At 45.7% G+C, this 12,284-nt stretch overlaps 1 long non-coding RNA gene across 1 annotated transcript in view; it reads right to left on the reverse strand.

The window, feature by feature from the left end:
• Nucleotides 1–773: 773 nt before the first annotated feature.
• LOC309539044 overlaps nt 774–12,284 on the reverse strand; it is a 158,029-nt gene continuing 146,518 nt past the window's right edge. Inside the window, exon 3 of the long non-coding RNA XR_014222618.1 lies at nt 774–976. This is a non-coding gene — a long non-coding RNA (uncharacterized lncRNA). The remainder of the gene's footprint in view (nt 977–12,284) is intronic.

Below are 12,284 nucleotides of genomic sequence, written 5' to 3' on the forward strand. Positions count from 1 at the left end.
CCCCTGAGGTCCTCCTCTGCGTACTCCTTCCTTCTGAGGTCAGGTTGATACAACAGGAAGGCCCTTTTCAGGTCCTCCATCCAAATTCTGGAACTCTGTCCCTCGAGAGATATGCCCACCTGGTGTCATATCTCTTCTTTTTAGGCACCAGGCACAGCCTCTCCTGCTCTCACATGTTTTAAAACGGCATTTAAGGGCCTATTTAGGGTTTTCCCATGCATGCATGGCTGTTTCTGTCTTTGCGGGTTGTTTGGGGTTGTTTGTATGTATTGATTGCATTTACGCTGCAAGAGGTAGATCATAAAAATGATGAACAAAGGCGTACCTGATTGAGCAAGGCGTGAAGGGCAAACAGTGCTGGCTCTGCATACTGATCTCCTCTTCCCTGAGCCAAGAGCCTGAGGCACAGGCAAAAGCCCTCTTCAACCCTATCTTCTACAGTGAGAACAAGTATCTGAAGAAATCTCTAGTTAAATGCCACAGTTCCTCAGTCTCATCCCGTAGGTCAGGAATGAGGAATAAGTGCCCCTTCAGAGGTTGTTAGGCTGCATCCCCAATACACATTTAAAGCACTATTATGCCACTTTAATAGCCATGGCTTCTACCCTCATCACATAATTCTGGGAAATGAAGTTTGTTTAGGGGGCTGGCAAATGAATAATAATAATAATAATAATAATAATAATAATAATAATAATAATAATTTATTATTTATACCCCACCCATCTGGCTGAGTTTCCCCAGCCACTCTGGGTGGCTACTGTTAAAAACAGTACAGCGTTACATATTAAAAACTTACCTGAACAGGGCTGCCTTAAGATGTCTTCTGAATGTCAGGTAATTATTTATCTCTTTGACATCTGATGAGAGGGCGTTCCACAGGGCGGGCGCCACTACCGAGAAGGCCCTCTGTCTGGTTCCCTGTAGCCTCACTTCTCGCAGTGAGGGAACCGCCAGAAGGCCCTCGGCGCTGGATCTCAGTGTCCGGGCTGAACGATGGGAGTGGAGACGCTCCTTCAGGTATACAGGACAGAGGCCGTTTAGGGCTTTAAAGGTCAGCACCAACACTTTGAATCGTGCTCAGAAACGTACTGAGAGCCAATGCAGATCTCTCAGAACCAGTGTTATGTGGTCCCGGCGGCCACTCCCAGTCACCAGTCTAGCTGCCGCATTCTGGATTAATTGCAGTTTCCGGGTCACCTTCAAAGGTAGCCCCACGTAGAGTGTGTTGCAGTAGTCCAAGCGTGAGATAACTAGAGCATGCACCACTCTGGCGAGACAGTTCGCGGGCAGGTAGGATCTTAGCCTGCGTACCAGGTGGAGCTGGTAGACAGCTGCCCTGGACACAGAGTTAACCTGCGCCTCCATGGACAGCTGTGAGTCCAAAATGCCTCCCAGACTGCGCACCTGGTCCTTCAGGGGTACAGTTACCCCATTCAAGACCAGGGAATCCCCCACACCAACCCGCTCCCTGTCCCCCAAAAACAGTACTTCTGTCTTTTCAGGATTCAACCTCAATCTGTTAGCTGCCATCCATCTTCCAACCGCTTCCAGGCACTCACACAGGACCTTCGCCGCCTTCACTGGTTCTGATTTAAAGGAGAGGTAGAGCTGGGTGTCATCTGCATACTGATGAACACTCAGTCCAAACCCCCTGATGATCTCTCCCAGCGGCTTCATATAGATATTAAAAAGCATGGGGGAGAGGACAGAACCCTGAGGCACCCCACAAGTGAGAGCCCAGGGGTCTGAACACTCATCCCCTTTTTAAGAAGCGGTTTAATGACCGCCTCTTTCAGCGGGTCTGGGAAGGCTCCCCCACAGAGGGAAGCATTCACCACCCCGCAGAGCCCATCGCCCAGCCCTTCCCGGCTCGCTTTTATCAGCCAGGATGGGCAAGGATCAAGGAGACAGGTGGTCGGTTTCACTTGTCCAAGCAGCCTGTCCACATCCTCGGAGGTAACAGATTGGAATTGATCCCATGTAACAGGACCAGACAGAACTCTAGCACTCTCCCGCCCTGGCCCTGCTCCCACGGTGGAGTCTACCTCCTTCTGAATCTGGGCGATTTTATCTGCAAAAAACTTTGCAAAAGCATTGCAGGAGATCTTGGGGTCCCTACCAGGCCCCGGTGGTACAGGTGGTTCCGATAGATTGAGAACCACCTGAAAAAGTCTCCTGCTACTGTTTTCTGCAGATGCAATGGAGGCGGTGAAGAAGGCCCTCTTCGCCGTCACCATTGCCACTTGGTAGGCTCGACATTGAGCTCTAGCCCGTGTCCGGTCTGATTCAGAATGAGTTTTCCGCCACCGGTGCTCTAGCCATCTCAACGATTGTTTCATCACCCTCAGCTCCGGGGAAAACCACGGGGCTGTCCGGGCTCCATGCAATCGGAGAGGGAGCTTCGGAGCCAGACAGTCAATAGCCCTGGTTAACTCCGCATTCCAGCGTGCCACCAGGGAATCAGCTGAAAGGCCATCAACTTGGGATAAAGCATCCCCTACTACTCTCTGGAAGCCAATTGGATCCATTAAGTGGCGGGGGCGGACCATCCGAATCGGTCCAACCTCCCTGCAGAGGGGAATGGTTGCAGAGAAGTCCAGTTGCACCAGGAAGTGATCTGACCATGGCACTTCTTTTGTTTCGCTTTTGGTTAGTGTCAGATCACCAACATCCATAGAGGTGAACACCAAGTCTAAGGCATGTCCACGGCTATGAGTTGGGCCAAACTTATTCAGGGACAGCCACAGAATGAAACTTTGTGATGGGTAAGCTGGAGTTCCCAGGATTCTTTGAGGGAAGCCGCAACTGTTGAAGTACAGGTGGCAACCATTTTGTGTATTTCTGATTGACATGGGACTGCTGATGTGTGGGGTCCTTTTGGACCCGGAAGAGGGCAGAATGGGGGTGTAATGCGGCGAGCGTATGCGTGCTTCACCAATGTGAACAGAACCCCCGTGAAAATGGTTGTCGCCTGTAATAGAATACTGCTTTAAATGTATGGTCTAAATGTAGCCCATCAGGTGCCGCCAGCACAGCCTAACTGGAGAATTGTAACTGCATGTCAGTTGCTCTTTGCACTGGGAAATAGAATGGAGAGCATTGTGTGTTATGTGTGCTGTGAGTCTGCTTTTCATATTAATCAAGGCTCTTCTCTCCTCGCATCCACCTACCCCTTCTCAACTCGCTTCACCCTCGGATTAACGCTTTGGACCACGTAATCAAATTGCAAGACCGAAGTAAGTAGCTTGCAGACAGTTCCTTAATGTTCATGTTGTGATTTGCACCTACACTAGAATTAACAAATAAATGTCAAGGCAGTTATAATCAGGGTGATAATTACAAGAGGAGCTAAATTTTTCAAAGTATTTGACTTAAATAAGATGGAATTTTAACTACTACATTCTTAACTATAAGTTAAAAATGAAATAAATTGTGTCTGTGGCTGGAGAATGGCAACAGGTGAGATGAAACCTAAACATTAGGAAGAACTTCCTGACAGTAAGAGCTGTTCGACAGTGGAATTTGCTGCCAAGGAGTGTGGTGGAGTCTCCTTATTTGGAGGTCTTTAAGCAGAGGCTTGACAACCATATGTCAGGAGTGCTCTGATGGTGTTTCCTGCTTGGCAGGGGGTTGGACTCGATGGCCCTTGTGGTCTCTTCCAACTCTATGATTCTATGATTCTATGAAAGTGGTCTGAAAGATGATTTGCTTCCAATAAACACAGAGAGAGAGATAACTCCAGGCTTGAGTGTGTGGGCCTCCTTCTACATGTGGGGTGGGACGCGCATGGATTGGTCTGTCATTGTACAAAATTTGGCCATGCACAGACTGAGCTGCCCAGTGCAGACGGGCTTAGGGTAATGAATGAATGTTTGTTTGTTTGTTTGTTTGAATGAATGAATGAAATGGGCCTAGGGTAAGCATTAACACCAATGAGGCCCTGCTGAAGTATTGGTTCCTTGAAAACAAATGCCCAAGAATACTGGATGCCAATGCCAGGCATTGATACACTTTCATGTACTTTGTCCTACTCTTGCCTATGATCAACATGGTCTGGCCTCAAGGGTCTGCAAAGGCTGTTCACCGGGGGCAAGAGCCAAATAAATATACATGCACTAAACCTCTTGGGCTTGCCAATCATAAGGTCAGCAGTTCGAATCCACATGACAGGGTGAGCTCCCATTGCTTTTTCCCAGCTCCTGCCAACCTAGCAGTTTGAAAGCATACCAGCGCGAGTAGATAAATAGGTACTGCTGCAGCTGGAAGGTAAACGGCATTTCCATGTGCTCTGGCACTCATTAGAATGTCCCGTTGCACCAGAAGCAGTTGGGTCATGCTGGCCACATGACCCAGAAATCTGTCTGCAGACAAATACTGGTTCCCTCAGCCTGAAAAACGAGATGAGCACCACACCCCATATTCAAATTTGACTGGACTTAACCGTCCAGGGGTCTTTTACCTTTACCTTACATTCCATGAGCAGCAAACCCTTTTGCAAATCTCTTTCAACTCTCTGGAAGAAAAACATATATACACATGTGCATTTACATGCACACACATACACACACACAGTCTGTAAGGTTGCTACCACTGGCCACATTTTTAAAAAGTTGTCTCTGCCCCAGAAACCAGCAGGTGAAGCTTTTCACAGCTTGAAGATTCAACGTTCAGTTGTGCTACTGTCAAGCAGCTCTTAAGGCACAGGTGCTGTGTCTGGTTAAAAAGTTGACAACCTGTCAACCTCCATCCTAATTCATGCCAAAACCAAAAGGCATATCCAGCTGTTGGAAACAGCACCACTTGGTGATTCCCTGCTTGTACTGCATAGGATTTGTGCCCTACTGTTAAGGCCATGCCATGATGCTAACCCTCATTTTAACACAGATAAAGGAGGCGAACATTCAAAACCACCAACTTTTAAGACAAAGCTTGGGGATAATTCAGGTGGAAATTCCCAGGTGTCAAAAAGGGTTATTTATGTATGCCACTACTGCGGCATTCACTGATATTTTAAGGTTGTTTAAATTAATATTCAAAAATGTAAAACAGAAAATTTAATAAAAATTATAGGGGGAAAACTTTTAAGACAAAGCAGATGAGCAAACAAGCACAAAAAGATACCATTTCATTAAGCTGTGCTGTGTTTCAGCCTTTTTATATTATTGTTGGTTTTTACTTGTGCTAACGTTTGTATATTTTTCAGTGCTAGGCTTCCTTGGATTGAAAGGGAGAAGTGTGTGCATTTTTATTTATCAGCAAGCAAAAATATTACAGGATGCTTGCGTGTGTACACACAAAAGATGGTAGAAATGGACAAACACCTAGAATACCAGTTCTCTTGGGTGGCCAGATGAAGAAGAGCACAGAGCTCCTATACCTGCCCAGAGAAACAGACAGGACCAGCGCTTCTGTTAGGTAAAGTAAGGAAAAGTCAACTCTGTTGGAGAGCTCAAGTATATATGCTGTGCAACCTGCCCCATCACCATCCCATCACCAGTCTTGAAGTTAGATTCAGCCATTGGTCCATGAAGCAGACAGGACGTACCAGCTTGTCCTTTGCTTGAGGGGACAAGATGTTTCAGGCCATTCCTGACAGCAAATAAGTGCCCATCTTCAAACAAGCCACACACAGATTTATTCTGAGACACTTTACCATACAGAGGCATAAAAATGAATTTGAGTTGGGGCTGAAAAATGCTCCTAAAGCTGTCTTTGGCCATGTATACATTAACAGCTGGAAACATGGCAAGGTCATTTCCCCCTTCTGTACACATCAAAGAGAGGGCGGGGAGGTCACGACCTAATTTTTTTTGTCCTCTGAACTCCGATTAAGTGAAGCTGTCATCTACACATGTGCAATGCCTGCCTCAGATGTACACACCTCAGTTTAACTGCAGCTTACATTTTGGATGGAAGCTGATTTGAGGGCACCAGGCAGCAGTATTTCTCGAGAGATCTGCGAGACTACTTATTTATTTAACTTATTTACTTACGCGGCCTTCATCCTAAGGTCCCACATGGATTGTGGCTATCGTCATGTGTACCTGGCTCCAGACACCAGTGGTGGTAGCACATTGGAGCTGGAGTGAATTGTAATGTGTACATTAGGGAGGGGGTTCCACTACTTTTGCACCACACTTTTACCCTGAAAGAGTGCTTTTTTGATCACACGACTCACCATCCTGGAACATCCTGGATCTGCAAAGTTTGGGCGGTATGTGCTTGCTTTGGGGCTTTTGGGAGGTAAGAGTTCAACAACACACCACTACCCTTGGGCTCTGTTTCTTCTTTGACTTTTCATTTCATGGTGGTTTATGGGTCCCTGCTCTGATTTAAAATTCTGCGCAGGGAGAAGCAAGAAGTGAATGTAACGGGTGAAGAATAAACACAGGCTGACTATCAGGGATTAAGCCAAAGGCTTCGCGGAAAGCATGCGTTTTGAATAATTACATGAAGCAAGAGAGTGTATTTTGTTGAATTTCTGGTATTTCTAGGTAGGGCTTGGAGGAACTGACAGCTAGATAGATATATCCTTTGCCGTAGGGTTTGGTCTGCTTGTCTCTATATTGGACAAACAGGCCAAACCCTATGCCAAAGGATAAATGGACACAAATCTGACATCAGGAATCACAAGACAGAGAAGCCAGTAGGAGAACACTTCAATCTCCCAGGACATTCAATACAGGATCTCAAAGCAGCTGTCTTATTACAAAAGAATTTCAGAAACAGACTTGAAAGAGAAGTTGTTGAATTACAACTTATTACTAAACTGAAAACTATGGAGAGATCTGGTCTGAATAGAGATATTGGATTCTTGTCTCATTACATGTACTAAAGCTATTTTTGGTCATCTGCACACTATCCCTTGCTTTTTCCTGTAGAACTAATTGTGGTCATTAACAGTTGACAACAGGTTTACCATACCCATTGAGTCAATCACCCATCTCCCACTACTCTTCTGAGAAAAACCCCGCCCCACCCTCCCACTATATATAAGGGTCTGGTGACTTCTGTTTCAGTGTATCTGAAGAAGTGTGCATGCACATGAAAGCTTATACAGTGGTACCTCTGAATATGAACGGGATCTGTTCCAGATCCCCGTTCGTATCCTGAAGCGAAAGAAACCCGTGTATTGTGTTCCGTTACTTCCGGGTCGCTGGCGGAGCGCAACCCGAAAGCGCTTAGCCTGAAGCATATTTAACCGAGGTATGACTGTACCCCTGGGATGTGGGTGGCGCTGTGGGTTAAACCACAGAGCCTAGGACTTGCCGATCAGAAGGTTGGCGGTTCGAATCCCCGCGACGGGGTGAGCTCCAGTTGCTCAGTCCCTGCTCCTGCCAACCTAGCAGTTCGAAAGTGTGTCAAAGTGCAAGTAGATAAATAGGTACCGCTCTGGCGGGAAGGTAAACGGCGTTTCCATGCGCTGCTCTGGTTCGCCAGAAGCGGCTTAGTCATGCTGGCCACATGACCCAGAAGCTGTACGCCGGCTCCCTCGGCCAGTAAAGCGAGATGAGCGCCGCAACCCCAGAGTCGGCCACGATTGGACCTAATGGTCAGGGGTCCCTTTACCTTTACCTTATGACTGTACCCAGAACAAACTTAGTTGGTCTCTAAGGTGCTACTGGACAATTCTTTATTTTTTTTAATTTATTTTGACTGCGTCAGACCAACACTGCTACCTACCTGAATCTTGAATGCTGGAAGATTCAGGGCAGATTAAAGAAAGTTTCTCTTCATGCAGTGCATAGGAGAACTATGACACTTGCTCCTACAGGAGGGAGTTATAGTCACCAACATGGAGGATTTAAAAGAGGGTTAGACAGTTACATGGAAGAGAGAGCTATCAATGGCCATTAGCCATGATGACTACACTCTGCCTCCACAGCTGGAAGGAGCAATGCTTTCAATACCATTTGCTGGGAACCACAGGGGGAAAGAGTCCTCTTGCGCTCAGTTCCATCAGACTCTTATTATGTTCTTACGGCTGTTCCCTGCACTCCTGTGAATGCAGTAAGACGACAGCAGGATTTTCCGTTGGCTTAGAATTAAGTCCGTCTGACTTGATCAAGAGTACCTAAACCAAACAGACAAAATGGCACAGAATCCTCTTGAAAGAGGAACGCACTCATCCATATCAAAGTTGGGATTACAAAAGATGAAGCTTATTAAATAACAGGAAACCCTTATGTTACTCATTTAGAAATCTGCTACACTGCTTTAATTTTCCATCCATCTTTTCAGCTGCCTCTTTAAAATGCTGCTTCCATCTCTGTTTTGGGTTATTGTTTTTAATTAGAAGCTTGGGCATCACACCCACTTCTTAATGTCCTGACTGCAGATGGCGCTGAATTATCACGCACTCAGAATACAATCTGGAGATCACAGCTAACAATTAACATGAGATGGGTGGAAGAGGAGGGAGAACAGAGGAGGCTCAGAAGTAAAGTGTTTTGAACAGTACGCAGATTAAATACGCTGCTTGGGCTTTAGGTACAAATAATTACATTCCAGCAAATGACATAATTTATAAAGGTTAAATTCCATTTACTTTGGCAAATTTGAGTTTAGAGAGCAGCTTATTCCAGGTTGAATGGACAGGCTGCTAACTCTTGCCAATTACTGATGTTCAAGCTGATCTATCTGCCTAAAGACACTTCTTTAGGACAGACATGCGGCTAGATCGTGTCCACATTAACGCCGAAATAGGTCCCAGATAAGAATACATAGTTATGGGCTTATTTTGAAATATGGGACCTCTTCCTATGGAAATCTGGGCATTGTAGTTCTGTGAAGGTAGATTTAACAGAGAATGGTCAATGAGCTTGCTATATGACAATTCCCAGCATTCTCTGGAGGAGGTTGAGAAAATTGAATGAAACCCATCTGAGTGTAGAACCTAGGCTTGATTTGTATCAGGACTTGGCCTGATTCTTTGGACTATTCTTAGAATATGGAAATTAACAAATATAGGGAATATGTCTCTGACTCCATGAAGTGTATGGAGACCACACTAGAAACGCCAGCTAATCACTAGCATTTATTTATTTCTGACATCACAAAAACCTTCCGCTGGTTTGGGAGCCTTGGGGGAAAGGGGACTTGTACCATGTCCTGTGCTAAACTCATCTGACTTTTGGCCACAAGGTGGCAACAAGCACAAAACATTACGAATGTTATGCTCCTCCCTTTTTTTAGATTACAGTTTAAGTCTCAAACCAACATGATGCATAAAGATAGTGCCATCAGTCATTCAGTGGACTAACACGGCTTCCAGTCCATATGGAGAAATAATTGCCAAGACAAAGTAAGCTCTTTTTGGCTGCTGCAATGAATAAGGGTGGATGTCTTCAGACATTTCTTGGCTTCTGCAAACCCTGCTCCCTTTTCTTGATCCCACTGGACTTCTTTCTGTAAAATCTGGCTAATGGAGCTAATATTGGTGCCAGATAGGATCAAGATGAATCGTAATAACCCAGCAAGCCTAAAATGAACTTCCAAGTTCAAGCACAGCCTTTAGACCCTTGTATCATCTTTACTGGATCTTAAATCTGCTCCGTCAGTTTTATGTCAATTTTATGCAACAAGGGTTGCTAGCTGCTTTGAGAATGGGCTTGGTTATCCAGGACCGGCTTTGATGCAGTTATTTGTGTTTTCAACAGGACTTGTTATATATTTTACTGTTGTGCTTTTCGTTGTTGTGAGCTACCTTGAGTTTCTTTGAAGATTAAGAGGGGTATGCATTTCAAAAATAATGTGGAAAATAAATTAAACTAACAACAGCAAATATTGTGACACATAGCATACCAGTGGGACTTAAAATATGTGGTTTGACATTTGGGTCACCCTTTTTACCCTTTTTGGAGGCACTCTCTAGATAGGTCTGCATGTCTTCTCAAGGACTGCTTCTTCCCTGAGCAAATCACCATAGCTGTGTCAGGATTCCAGCCGCGGTCAGAGGTAAACCGGCCTCACTCCAGGCATTCAGCTGGGATCCTTGTTGACCTTCCGTCTGCGTCTCCCAGCAGGCAAGGTCGTAACTCGGCGATCCTCCTCAAACGTGAGGAGAACACACCCTCCTCCTTCTCTCCCTCCCTGCACTCCCCAGGGGGGGGAGAAAAACAGACAGGAGTCCTTTTACATGTCTTTTATTCCTGTCATTCAGCAGTACAGAGAAAACGTGTCTGTACCTTCCAGACTCCGGCAGTAGAGTCACAGCTCTACCCCTGCACTTCCAGTACAGGTCAGATGACACTCTGAGCTAACATCCAGTGCTCAGTACAGAGAATGGACTGCCCCTTTTTCCCACCAGTACAGTTGCAGACATCAACATCCTGTTTTGCTTTCCAGCCACCTGCAGCTGGCTTTTGCATTGCTGCTTTTTCCTGACAAGCTGAAGTCTCCTCAGTTGAGGTTTAGGAATCTTAGCCAGTCCCAGCCTTCAAAACAGGGAGGAGCTTTTCCTTGGACCATGAGTAAAGGAGGAGGTAACGCATAACTTCTGCTCATCATATTACACGCCTACACCATACAGTAGAACTTACCTTCCCAAATATCTACATATTACTGTTTTTAGAGGAGCCCCAAACAGTTAATGTGGCCCCACTGGTGATTAACAGAGAAGCCCCAATAACTCATAGGGCCCCTTCAGACTTGATGTGCGGCTGTGTTCTGCAACACACCACTGATGCAATAATAGTTTGTTAGTACAGTGGCACCTCAGGTTACATACGCTTCAGGTTACAGACTCCACTAACCCAGAAATAGTGCTTCAGGTTAAGAACTTTGCTTCAGGATGAGAACAGAAATTGTGCTCCGGCGGCACGGCAGCAGCAGGAGGCCCCACTAGCTAAAGTGGTGCTTCAGGTTAAGAATAGTTTCAGGTTAAGAACGTACCTCCGGAATGAATTAAGTACTTAACCCGAGGTACCACTGTAGTGGATTTACTTTATACTGGACTGTTCACACATAATTCCACTTCCCCAATGTTATTACATCATTGCTGTTTGGAAGGGTGCTCTTGCACTACAGCGCAACAAAAGGAGAACAAAAAGAATAATTCCAATCCTGGAAAATTTGTGGTATCGAAAGTTACAGGGTTTCAGCAGGATGTTATGGGACACGCACTGCTTGAAAATGAGGCCTCTCAAAACTTCAGCAGGTACAAACAGTACTGCAGGCAGGAACTGTGAATAACTGCCCTGATGCTATCATGAGCACAAACCATCATGAATGCATGATAAAATTAACATATTGAGTGGCGCCTATAGTTTTGTATGATCCATTAATGGTAACCTTCACTGGCTTCTCCTCCCCTTTCTTTTGTGAATGTTCCCCCACTCACATTTGTGTGTCTAAGGTTCCCCACACCTGAATCTGAAGTTTGTGATGATGCATTGAAAAGTCCATTAGAAACATTTAAACACACACATCCCAACTTGGCCTTCTGATCTACTGACTGCAAGCCTGATCTTATGCTCTGCTACACAGCAGTCCAAAAATAGACATGTCGGGCAGGTTGAGGGAGACAAGGCGTTTGCCGTGAGGCACATTCCGATTGCTGCAGGAAGAGTTATTGACCAATCTCCAGTTCCATGATTTCTTTTGTATGGCTGGTGCCAATTAGGACACGGCAGTCAAATTAGCAGTAGCTTTGCCTTGCCTGCAGTCAAGCAGGGATAAGGAACGATTCTTGATTTTATTTAAGGACTTCAGGTTTGGGGCCCAGGCACCTTCAAGTCAAACTATGACAAATCTAAGCTACATTGGATTTCACTGAGATGCGGTTTAAGTGGATGATGCACAATTCATATTCCGTACAAAGGGAATGGCAACCACACCTAGCCAGAAGGTGCTGATTCACTCCCCATATTTCGGTGAGCAGCCAACAACCTTCCCTCCTCTGCTGTTCTAAAAACAGATCGGCATTCTAAGTTTTACCAGCTGTATTTCCCACCCTCCTCCTTCATCCTATAGTTTAGGCAGGGCTTTTTTCAGCCGGAACTCACCGGAACTCAGCTCCGGCAGCTCTCAGGTGGGTGCCATTGCCATTAGAAGAGAACAAGGTGAGAACAAGGAAACCCAGGCAACAGGACTGAATGAGACCCTCCAAGCAATTCTACCTGGCCCACAGGCCACGCCCCTCATGGCTTGTGTTTCCCATAATTGGTGTCCACCTTTGGAAACAGTACTGTGTGGTATAAGTGGATGATGCCCAGATGGGCGGGGTATAAATAATATATTATGATGATGGTACAGAGATGGAAGGATTTGTCAGTGTTGGT

The sequence above is a fragment of the Podarcis vaucheri genome (genome assembly GCF_965113315.1).
Source record: "Podarcis vaucheri genome assembly, chromosome: 1".
In the NCBI taxonomy this organism is placed as follows: domain Eukaryota; kingdom Metazoa; phylum Chordata; class Lepidosauria; order Squamata; family Lacertidae; genus Podarcis; species Podarcis vaucheri.